The following is a 12,244-nucleotide window of genomic DNA, read 5'->3' as shown; positions in this document are numbered from 1 at the left end:
AAAAGGTTAACTATTAGAAGTAATTGATAAAATAAGAAAAGAGCAAATTATAGTACGAGGACCTTCAGCGTATCAGCTGAAGGACTTTCCGCCACCCTACATGCAGCTGAAGATTTTTTTTGTTAAATATACAATATAATCTACTTTAGCATGAATTCAATATGCTATAGTCAATAATCTAGTTGATTAACTTGTGTCCGCTATACGACAATCATTTTTTTAGTGATTACCGATTGCACTTCGTGTCCACGTGACTTCAGTTCAATACGAGGATTGCTACTTAAGTTTTAGGATAGACAAATAAAAGCAAATATTTAGTATTGTATATGGCTTTATTGTTTTTCAAAATATTCTCACTTTTGCATTTGTTTGAACCAATTGTCGTAACATTTTTTCCATCCCGATTGAGGTACCTCCAAAACATGTAATTTCAACGCATCAACCGCTTCTTCAAGTGTAAAAAAAACACAATTTATTCTAGATATACTGGAATAAGAAGAAATCATTGGGTGCCAAACAATTACTGTATGGCGGATGAGCCATCAATTCGATTCGAGAGTTCGCATTGTCGTGGTAGGGAATGATTTATATAATGCGGTTGGTTTTCCTTAATTTTTTGAACACTTCTGGCAAACAAATGGTGGTCTACTATTCAGTATTCACCGTTTTGCGTTGCTCTTGTAGTACGGTGGCGACATGTTTAGTTATTTTGAAAAAACAGGCGGCCATTTGCTTCGAAGTGCTTCGTGCGCGACCAAATTTTATTGTATTCTGCTCGTCTTGAAAAACCCATACAGCCGATACATGTTTTTTATGCAATATTGAATGTAGCCGAATGGAACTATTGCACAAGTATGAGCAAAGTTTGAATTCGAAAAACTAGCAGAACATGGTGGTTCGAGATGTGCTTCATCACCAAAAGTCGAAACGAGTTGCTCGGCACAATCCTGTTGATTTAATCCACATCGAAAGTAATAGAAAATCATCACACAAAAATGTTCCCGATTTAATTCTATTTTTGACCAAAATGAATGTTTCAAGTATCTTTAAACAACTCAAATAGCATTCGTATGACAACACGTTCTGTGTACGTTTAAAATGTTAAAATTAATGATAGCAATGTCAGATTTAACATATTCACATCAGTGTTGCCTTATCTGAAAATTTTAGTAGCAACCCTCGAATCGGCATCTCTCTCCCACTATACGTCACTACCTAGGGTTGCCAGGTCGTCAAACCTAATAGTCGGACAGACCAGCCAGTTTGGCTGGACATTTGGGTAGAAACGCCAGATACCCTACATTAGGTATTAAGAATTTTGTCTCATTACTAATATGGTACGACAAAAAAATAATACGACTTTCTTAACTGAAAACAAAATGATCAAAAACTTCTTCTCTTTGAGTTACACAATAGAAATCATTATTCAAATTTTTGGTTTACCGAAACCTGCTTTAAGATCTCAGTTTCTTACAAAATGTATTTGTAAAAATACTTACATTTTAAATGTTATAAATTAAATTCTACAACCAACATTTTGGCAACAGTGTCAACATGTAATCTGTTGCGTTCTTTCGTCCATTGCTGACCTGTCAAGAAGAAAGCTCCTTCAACGTTTACGTTATGTTCTGGGAAAGCAAAGTAATACTGACAAATAGTTAGGAATTCTGAAAAGCGATCTTGACTTATCATTGATTTAGAATATGCTACCCATTTCTTATAAGCTAACAGCTTCTTGAAATCAACATTCTCTTTGTTAGCGTTCAGAAACCGGGTGACGGGCGGCACTTGGGCCTGCGTGAGCTACTGACAGAGAGAGAGAGAGAGAGAGACTTTCATCGCTTGCACTAGGTCACGCTCGTTTGCGAAATGTAAAAAGCCAGACAAAAGCCGGACACCGTCTATTTTGGCCGGATACACAATCAAAAAGGCTTTATCCGAATGCCTGGAAATGTAATATCTACCAGTATTGTTTGGTCAAACAGCTTCGTTGGTCGCCATGTCAATCAGTCGATCCCATCGATTATTTGAACAGTAATTCCATTTTTGGAGGCAAAAAAAGTTCGTTCCGCTGAAATCTACCAACAGTATGTTGAAGTTTATCACGAAGAGAAATGTGGATAATTGATGTATACTTTCCAAGAAATTAATAGAGCATCAGACTTTCAACCGTCCTCAAAGCTCAAGAAATTCTCTAATAAAAAGCGCTTGAAACAGTAGAAAGAAACTATTACTAGGTAGTTAGTTTAATGGTAAGGTGTCAGAATTCTTTAATGATGCGTTCCACGAACATACAAATATTTTTAAATGAGATAAATTTTCTAGATATAAATAGTATTTCATTATCAAATTAAAGAATCGTGAAAAATAAAAATAATTTTCAAATGTCAATTAGCATAACCTAAAACTGAAATCCCTGTTTTCCTATCTTTAATCAGCTGTCAGTATTTGTATAGAATTAGGCATTAGTTTAAAATTTCGAATAATAATAAAAAGAGTTTATTGAAAATAGGTTAGTTTAATGTAAAAAAATATAAATAAGAAGGGTTACATACATACAAATTATAGTTGAGCTGATTGTAACATTCACTAAGATCATAGACTATGAATCAATCAAAATTATAAATTATTTGTTAAAAGAACTTTTAGAATATTGACTAATTATGAGATTGTATATGTGAACTTTTGAGATAGACAGTGATTCAATACATATTTTCATTACAAGAGAAAGTTACGTGAAGAAAATTTACAGAAAATTATAAACAGCAGGAGGTTGGAAAAACAATCGCTCTTTGGTCTCGGTTATGGCACATGCCCTTGCTGATAGTTACGCTATCTTATTTATTGCTCGAAGTAGAAATAATTTTCAAGCAGCGGACGCATACTCTAATCACTCTACATCGAGGACTTATTTGAAGGAGCTTTTTCAAAGTTTCTTCTTTTTCCACAGTCATAGTATGGTCTACTGGTGGAGTCCTTTATAGTACAGTACCCAAGGTGTTGACCAATAACAACAATAACTAAAGTATTTTAATTTTTGATACGTTAACTTTCGTTATTCGTTGTTCGCCATCGGCAGGTGATAAATAAAAACCATAAAAATTTCAGTTTTTTCAAGTTTCTACAAAAACCATCAATTTTAGATATAAGAATTTACTAGCTAAGTCCCCTTAATTTAAAGCGTAGAACCCAATAGTAAAGAGAAAAATGGATGTTGCCATTTGAAAAATTCTTTCGAAGTTTTTAGATAGCAAAATTCGGCACCATTTTCTGAACACCCTATATAAATTTTTGTCAAGGTTTTCACAGATTTCAAAAGCTGTCAGTGTTATTTGTCCAAATCCCAAAAATACTAGACCTGACTCACTTAAACTTAGAAATATAATTTTTTTAGTGGGAAGGCTGCATGTGTCCGAAAATTTCGATAATGTGAAATAATTGAAAAATAGTGGACTTTAGGCATACGATGCCTGATACAAAGTTATATTGAAATTTTTCAAAGATTTCAAAAATTTAATAAAACCATAGCATTCCGTTTAAAATAACGAAGTTTGTGTCTACTTCCGGTATAACCGGAAGTTACAGAAAACTGAAATTACTTTAGCTGAAACAAGCATTTTTGAAAACCCAAGTAATCAAATTTTCAGAACACTAGTCGCAGTACTTTCCCATATGCATATCGCTTCAGCTGGTCGTGAATGACCCTGTACATTATACTTTTTGGATGTTGGTGAATGTTGTTTACATAACGCAATAGCTTTTTTTAAGTTTAAATATTTTAGGCCAGTAGACATCATTTATAAACAGTTAATCTTATCCAATTTTTTTTATTTATTTTCTTTCATATAGCCATGTTCAATCCAAATAAAAAATGTTTTGTCTTATCTTTTCAATTTTCATGTCTTACTTCAATGTTTTATAAATTCTCCGTCACTGATTCATTATATTATATTGGAATTTGCCACCTAGGTTATAAAAATTGCCCTATCATATATTTCGAAATAAACTACGGAGGTAATCTTAAAATATAAAAGAGATAAGACAAAATTTTCGCTAATAATTTCAATTTCCAACATAGTTTCCTTTTAAGTTTATACAGTTACTCCAGCGACGCTTTGATCTTTTTAACTCTTCCAAATAATAATTGCAATCTTTCTTTTCAAAATAGTTGTCTATGCAATAACGTCCTCGTCAGATGAAAATATCTCTCTCGCGAGTGAAACTTTTAGGTTATGAGTAGGTTTGCCCTTTGCAGCCCACTGTCTTGACTATTTTTGTAATTTAGAAGAATAGTGGCCAGATTTCGAATCAACACAAATATCCAGATATCACTGTCAATAATGTATGGGAAATGTTCATTCGAATGCGGATTCACTATAAAGTGAACAAACGCGGTACCCAACGGTCGAATAGTTTCTGCATGCATAATTCTTCAGTCAGTATGTCGTAAATGCATTATTTTGATGTCCATAGCCTCTTCTATCTTTTTAACCTGAATCTGACAGTCGTCAGTCTCATTTAGTGAAGTTTTTCGATGATATCTCTGATTGGCGCCGTTTTGAGCGGTTTCCAAGGTTCGTACTCAGCCAAGCTGATTAAAATTCAGCTGCCCAAAATTTTACGGTCATAAATTATGGTACAGAGTCTCCGTATAAGGTGTCTAACTACTTTTTCGTTTGCGTATGCGTATTACATTTCAAAAACCAATATGTAATGAGAGCTCAATACTCAATTTTCTCCATTTTCAGAAAACTCTTCACAACTCCCTTGAACAACTCACTTGTAGGATCGTTAAACAAAAGCGAAGCATCAGAAATGGCTGAAATCTTTTTCCCATTTTCAGAAAACTCTTCACAACTCACTTGAACCATCTTTAAACAAAAACTAAGCATCCGAAATGGCTGAAATCTTTTATCCGTTTTCAGAAACTTCTTCACAACTCATTTGTACGATTGTTAAACAAAAAATAAGCATCCAAAATAGCTGAAATCTTTTTCCCATTTTCAGAAAACTCTTCACAACTCATTTGTACGATTGTTAAACAAAAACTAAGCATCCGAAATGGCTGAAATCTTTTTTCCATTTTCAGAAAACTCTTCACAGCTCACTTGTAGGATCGTTAAACAAAAGCGAAGCATCAGAAATGGCTGAAATCTTTTTCCCATTTTCAGAAAACTCTTCACAACTCACTTGAACCATCTTTAAACAAAAACTAAGCATCCAAAATAGCTGAAATCTTTTTTCCATTTTCAGAAAACTCTTCACAGCTCACTTGTAGGATCGTTAAACAAAAGCGAAGCTTCAGAAATTGCTGAAATCTTTTTCCCATTTTCAGAAAACTCTTCACAACTCACTTGAACCATCTTTAAACAAAAACTAAGCATCCGAAATGGCTGAAATCTTTTTCCCATTTTCAGAAAACTCTTCACAACTCATTTGTACGATTGTTAAACAAAAACTAAGCATCCGAAATGGCTGAAATCTTTTTTCCATTTTCAGAAAACTCTTCACAGCTCACTTGTAGGATCGTTAAACAAAAGCGAAGCATCAGAAATGGCTGAAATCTTTTTCCCATTTTCAGAAAACTCTTCACAACTCACTTGAACCATCTTTAAACAAAAACTAAGCATCCGAAATGGCTGAAATCTTTTTTCCATTTTCAGAAAACTCTTCACAGCTCACTTGTAGGATCGTTAAACAAAAGCGAAGCTTCAGAAATTGCTGAAATCTTTTTCCCATTTTCAGAAAACTCTTCACAACTCACTTGAACCATCTTTAAACAAAAACTAAGCATCCGAAATGGCTGAAATCTTTTTTCCATTTTCAGAAAACTCTTCACAACTCACTTGAACTATCTTTAAACAAAAAATAAGCATCCAAAATAGCTGAAATCTTTTTCCCATTTTCAGAAAACTCTTCACAACTCATTTGTACGATTGTTTAACAAAAAATAAGCATCCGAAATGGCTGAAATATTTTTCCAATTTCAGAAAATTCTTCACAACTTACTTGTACGATCGTTAAACAAAAAGGAAACATCCGAAATGGCTGGAATTTTTGTAACGCGTGCACAAATGTATATCCGAATTCATATATACTGCTGACATCTGCAGGTATATGTTGAGAACTTTTCAGACAACCCTCGTATATATGAGCTAAATAGTATATGTTACTGCCTGCTTCAGGATTCAGTTGAATATTTTTATCGTTGAAGCATAAGATCATACTTGAAACATCCTATTAAAATTAATGAGAAAAAATTCAATATAGTCCAGATAAAATTTTTCCCAACGAAAATCTCAGGAATTCGAGTGATCTTGGACTGAACTGATAACTGAAGATATTTTTAATGATTCCGATCTATTTTATGTGGTTTCTTCTTGTTCAATAGACTTGTTCAAAATTTTTCGAAACATGCATAGGAGTATCATCTAATAATTGCATTATGTGATGACTATAGTGATAAACGACTTGTTATATTTTTGTCCATTATTTATTCGTATACATTAGATAGTTAATTTATTTTCCTTATAGGTGAAAACTCATTTTTACAACCATGATTAGAATTCTAATATAATGTCCATTGTTGAGCAATTAATTAGATACCACATCTTTAATACGTAGTGAAAATGAATTAGGAGAAGATTCGCTTAGGGGGGTAATAAAAATTCTTATCGAGGCAATAAGACCCTCAAGTCTCATTTTATTTTCATAATATCGGAAAAACGTAATTTTTAGAAAAATATGGTGAACTGAAATAAAATACAAAAAGACCCCGCATTTAAAAATATTATTGAGGTAGGGTTTTATGCTTTCGGTTTCTTAATATATTTGATTTAAATATATTTACTCTGTATCATGGTTTCCGACTAAATTCCAATTTATTCCAAGTAGCAAAAAAATCGTAATGTGGTAAACAACACCCGAGGCTTCTCCTAAAATTCATCCCGAAGAAACGAGCCTTCGTATCCGGAAGTATTTTAAGTATATAATTTTTCATAGAAAATCTATTGAAACTGAAACGCGGTCGCTGATACCAGGTGTGGAGTAAACAACTCAAAACATCCATGTATTATTTGAAAGATGAATTTCAGGAGAAACCTACAGATGTCGTTTATAGGCAATCGTAACTCCAGGTCGGCGATGAATAATTTCAAAATATCAAATGAAACAAGTCTTCGTATCCGGGGTATTTTGAGTCGCCAATTCCAAATAACATCGACTATCTAATCATGGATACCGTTTCGCAGAGATTGTTGACTGAAGTTGACACCCATATTCAGATTCCAGTACACCAGGGAACTGAAGAAAGGTCGCCGATACAAGGTTGGGAAACACCGATTTAAAACAACTACATTCCCTTTGAGAATTAATTTCAGCAGAAGCCTCGAAGCATACATCAACAATTATCAGCTCTAGATAGGTAATAGATAAATGGAAACGAAACTTGACAACTGAGGATATTTCATGGCGATAATTTCAAATCTGACTGACTTATTATTAAATAGATTGTTAGTGCCGAAACACTATGGTTTAATGCTTAAGAAACAAACTGCCAACTATTTTAATGCAAGAGCAATTCCCCAATACAATTTTGAGAGATGAAAAATATGAAAATTAAAAAATTTTCAGTCAAGGAGAAGAATGTGGGAAAAAATTCGAAGAAAACGTAAAGCAAGATGGGAAGGAAATATTTTTTGTGTCCAGTCTAGCGAAATCAAATATACAAGATTTTCGTGAATCATCTAGATAAAGATTCAACAATGAAACGGTTTCACAAAAATTTTATGGATGATAATCACAAATTGAGACAAAGGCGTAACAGGAGGATTTAACTACTAAACTAAGAGCTGTCTTTAATGGTTCTTATATAATATCTACAAATCTTTCTTTGAATAATTGCCTGAAAGTTGAACCAATAATTCGGCATACTTGCGACAGATATAGTAATATTACAAAATAAATTGAAGACCTTCACATTAATACAGTCAAGCTATAAACTGAAAAACCAAACGAGAGAAATAGAGAACAAATTTTAAAATCCTCAAAGAAATAAGAAAATAACGAAATAAATGGAACCAATGAAACCAAAAAAGGAAGACTAAGTAAAATAACAGAGAGCAAAAAATAGATGATGCTGTACGACAATACGAAATAATATATTTGGATATATAATTTAAGAAAAGATTTGTCGTTTGTTGAACAAAAAAATTCATTTTGCTCTTTCCATTTTTAGCCTCCAGGATCCCTCGAACTCAAACCACTCGATGTTTAGCGTATGGTAGTTAATAAACTTTATTCAGAAGTAGCAAATAATATTGACATGTAATGACAGTTCTTACTCTTGTCAATTGAATAATATTGACAATGCGATGAAATAACAATATTACATCGTCATGTCAAAAATCACGTTAATATTAAATATTAATTCAATAATTTGGCGTGAGTACTGGGAAGCTGCCATAGTATTCAAAGTTTTTTTACAAATATGATTTGTTCCATTTTAGGTATTTGTATAAAATTGTTTTTGTTGACTACTACCAGTATGAGCGCTTTTTATGAAGACTAATAACATGACGGCACTCCTCCTCCTAACATATTGGAGTTAGCGTCAAGCACCAAATAGGAAGTATAATGCCAAATACAAGAATTTTATGGATTGGCAGTCATCGAAAAAATCACTTTTTTGAAAATGTGTTACTCGTGTATTTCACTGAATTAAACAAGAAGTACAATTCGTCCTCATGGGCTTCTACTCAACACTAAAAAGTACCCAGAATAATCACCATAACATCCATCTGCAGAATTGAATAAATCTTCAAGCGTTTGTAAAGCGCCAGTCCAAACACCATCGAAAAAAGCCAAGACTTTACACCGTAGGAACTGAATAAATTACTTTAAACGGCCCCGAATCCATTCCTTATGACCATGGCAAGTCAGAAAAATTACATTTCATTGGGAACCAGCTGCACAACGAGATATATCACCGTACCTTCTTTTCAGACCATTGTTTTGATTATTCTTTTGCTTTAGATGTGAAGTGATGGACCCACGTTTCATTGATAATTATGAAACGGCGCGAATATTCGGCTTTATTTCTCTGAAACATTGCTAAACACTCGATGAAAAACATCTTTATGACGCTGCTTCGTTCTATTGTGAGCAAACGAGGCACGCATCTTTTTCACGTCCAAATTTTCAGTTAATATGCAATGTACCGCACTTTTTGAAATGCCCAATATGTCTGCTAGCTTGCGTACTTTCAGTAAACGATCATCCAGTACCGCTTTGTGGATTTTCTCCAACATTTCTGGAGCCGTCACCTCATTTGGTCGACCACTGCGATGTTGGTTTTCGTAGGTCTGAAAACGTTCACTATTTATGGCTGCCAAACAAATACTAAACAACCTGGCGTGTTTAAACTTGAAACATATGTTATATAGATTGTGTATATTATAATTTAGTGGTATTTTTCAAGCAAGTACCACCACCTCTAGGTCAGACCAGGTGCTTCTGGGACTATCCTAGTATAAGAAACCTTTTCGAGTGAGATCTGTGCAGCGCTGAACACAATCAAAACAAGATTTATATATTTCTCTTGTACTTTAGATGGAACGACAGATATAAATGATACAGGTACTACCAAGAAAAGATATATTGAGGATGCTGATATTTTTAAAAAATGTTTAGGCGTTGCAACAGATGTAGTCCCTCCATTGGTTGGAGGAAATTTTAGTGCTATTACATTAATTTTCAATCATAAAAAAGCTTCGAAACAAATGTTTATTTGTCGTTATTGTCATGTAAAAAACATGGAGTATGAGTACGGATCTCATTTATAACTCAAAAATTTGAGGAAGCTACTTATTACATTTTTGGAAATTGAAGGAAGAAATTAAAACTTTTCATAAGCAATAATGGTTATAACACGAGAGCAGTTTGGCGAAATAGTGGCTTTTCAATGAAAGAGCCACTTCAATGTGAAAAAATTTTGCTCAACAAATGCGTTGGTTTTCCAAGCAATAAATAGAGATTTCCAAACATAGTAGTCATAACCTTATTGGCCGAAAAAACGGTTTTCCCTTTCTCAAATCAAGTCCATTGCTCCGACTGCATTTTGATTTATAACGTACATATAAGGTATAAAGGTTTCATCGACTGCGACAAGTGGGCGGAAAAATTCACTTGAATCACCCTCAGGCATCGCGGCAATTTGCCTTACAAGATTTTGTATTTCCATTCAGTGGAAATATCAACTTCATTTATTATTTCACGTACTCGTACTTGTATGGAAAGATCGCTAAACAAAATGTTACGAATTTATTAACCATTTCCGGTATAGCTACTGAAAATGACGGCCCTGGCCTTTTAGAATCTCCCGTTTTCGTATGTTCACTTCTAAAAGGAAAGTACCACATCATTTTATGAGACCGAGCACATTGAGCATTATATTTAAGTAACTTTCCTCCAGTTTATTCAATTATCTTCCCACGTGGAAATTGATATTTAACAAACAATCCAAATTTTTTCATCTACATAATAACCCAACAACGAAACCGATTTACTTTATATGATTATTGAAATTAATCTCTGTCAGATTTATACACAATTACAACAGATACAATCATAAACGTAGCAGAGACTAACAATATAATCTTCATAACGAAAATGTTGTTAATAGTCACACTTCTGTCCTACCGGTGGATACAAGTTGATTACTTTTTCAACCAAGTTTCAGTATTATGAAAGTTAATAGTAGTCCACAATTTGATTTATTTCTCATTGTTAAATAACTATAAAAGTGACCACAAAACTTCACGAAATATTAGAAAAAATTCAAGAAGCTGGATGAAAAATTTTTAGCTCCATTTAATGTAGAGATGCAGTTAGCGCCTCGAAATTAACAAACAAATTTGAATAGAATTGCAATGAAGCATCAAACAAAAAACCCTGCGTGGAGGTAATAAGATTGAATAATATCAAAAATATATCCTCGAATCTATACGGATCGTATAAACATTTCAAACTATATGTACTGAGAGTCATTCCAAATTAAACCAGGTAAAACCAAAGTATCCCAGCAGGTTGTTCGATGAAAACATAACCAATTGACTACAAAATATTAAATATGTAACCCCCCTCAATTTAGTAAATACTTAACTCTCCAACCGATTGGGGCTGGGCCCCCTGATATAGTGGATTAAAATAATACTTAACATTTTTGATAAATTATTTCGATATATTCAAGGCATAAATGAGGCCAATTACTGTATGATTGTCTAAAAATTCAAATACATAATTATCCAATTAAATGTCTTCGTATTAAATGCGACACAACGTATGCTTTCGAAAGTAAAATTGTCACTCAGACGAATAGTATTCAAAAAAGATTGATTGATGAATTTGAGGAGAGGTTAGAACAATAATTCTGTCATGAAAGTTTATCAGTTGAATTAGCTACATTTTTCGTGTGAAGACTGGATATTTCACCTTTCACTTTAATCAATTTCTCAAAAACAAATCAAAACAAAATAAATATGTGCTTCAACATGTCTTAAAATAGTATAGATAAGAATAATTTTCCAAAACTACTTACATACAATATCTTATAATTCTAATCGAAGCTTAAAGATAATATTTGATAATTTAGGAAGATATAGTGAATCAACTACTAAAAAAATGAGTTGTTTGTTACCTTAGAAATCGAAATCAATCGCCAAAAAAAGAAGAAAAAATCAATAAGCTAAGAAGGATCTCTCGCACAGTTCACAGAAAAAAGACACAGTTAACACAAGAAAGTCATATAGATGGTAGAATGTGTCCAGTTGCAAGCACTGTAATTGATAAGAAACAGTTTTTTAGAAGGAATATGAGTAGGCTAGGCCTTGTTTAAGGGGTGCCGAGGGGAGCCCAACTGGCAGTTAAATATAGGGGGTGGTTTCAACCCGAATGTGCCGTGGTGCGCGCGTTTCGATGAAATCCATGTCCTTTTTCGTCCTTGTTCTTCTCTTCACTCTTTCCTTAAATCAGCATCGACTGCGTTCGATAAATTTCCCTATTATGTAAACTATCTTTCTAACAAGTTTCATGTTAACACCTTAAGATTTGGAACAACGTACTCTAAACCAGGCGTTTTTGAATTGAAATAAAAAATTTATTCTTTTTTGAGATATTCAATATTGAAAAACATTATGTTCATTGAATCTTCCGTTTCGTTGGTCTACCTATCTGTTCGTGATAAATT

The 12,244-nt window shown here is 33.3% G+C and overlaps 1 protein-coding gene across 1 annotated transcript in view; it reads right to left on the bottom strand.

Annotated features, from left to right (window-relative positions):
* LOC130892386 (uncharacterized) overlaps window positions 1-11,951 on the bottom strand; it is a 124,518-nt gene extending 112,567 nt beyond the window's left edge. Inside the window, exon 1 of the mRNA XM_057797789.1 lies at window positions 11,696-11,951. The gene's annotated coding sequence lies outside the window, so the exon portion shown is untranslated. The remainder of the gene's footprint in view (window positions 1-11,695) is intronic.
* Between the last annotated feature and the right edge of the window lie 293 nt (window positions 11,952-12,244).

Source organism: Diorhabda carinulata, chromosome 4 (assembly GCF_026250575.1).
Source record: "Diorhabda carinulata isolate Delta chromosome 4, icDioCari1.1, whole genome shotgun sequence".
Lineage (NCBI taxonomy): Eukaryota > Metazoa > Arthropoda > Insecta > Coleoptera > Chrysomelidae > Diorhabda > Diorhabda carinulata.
The sequence above is the reverse complement of the archived record's forward strand: the minus strand, read 5'-3'. Positions and strand labels throughout refer to the sequence as shown.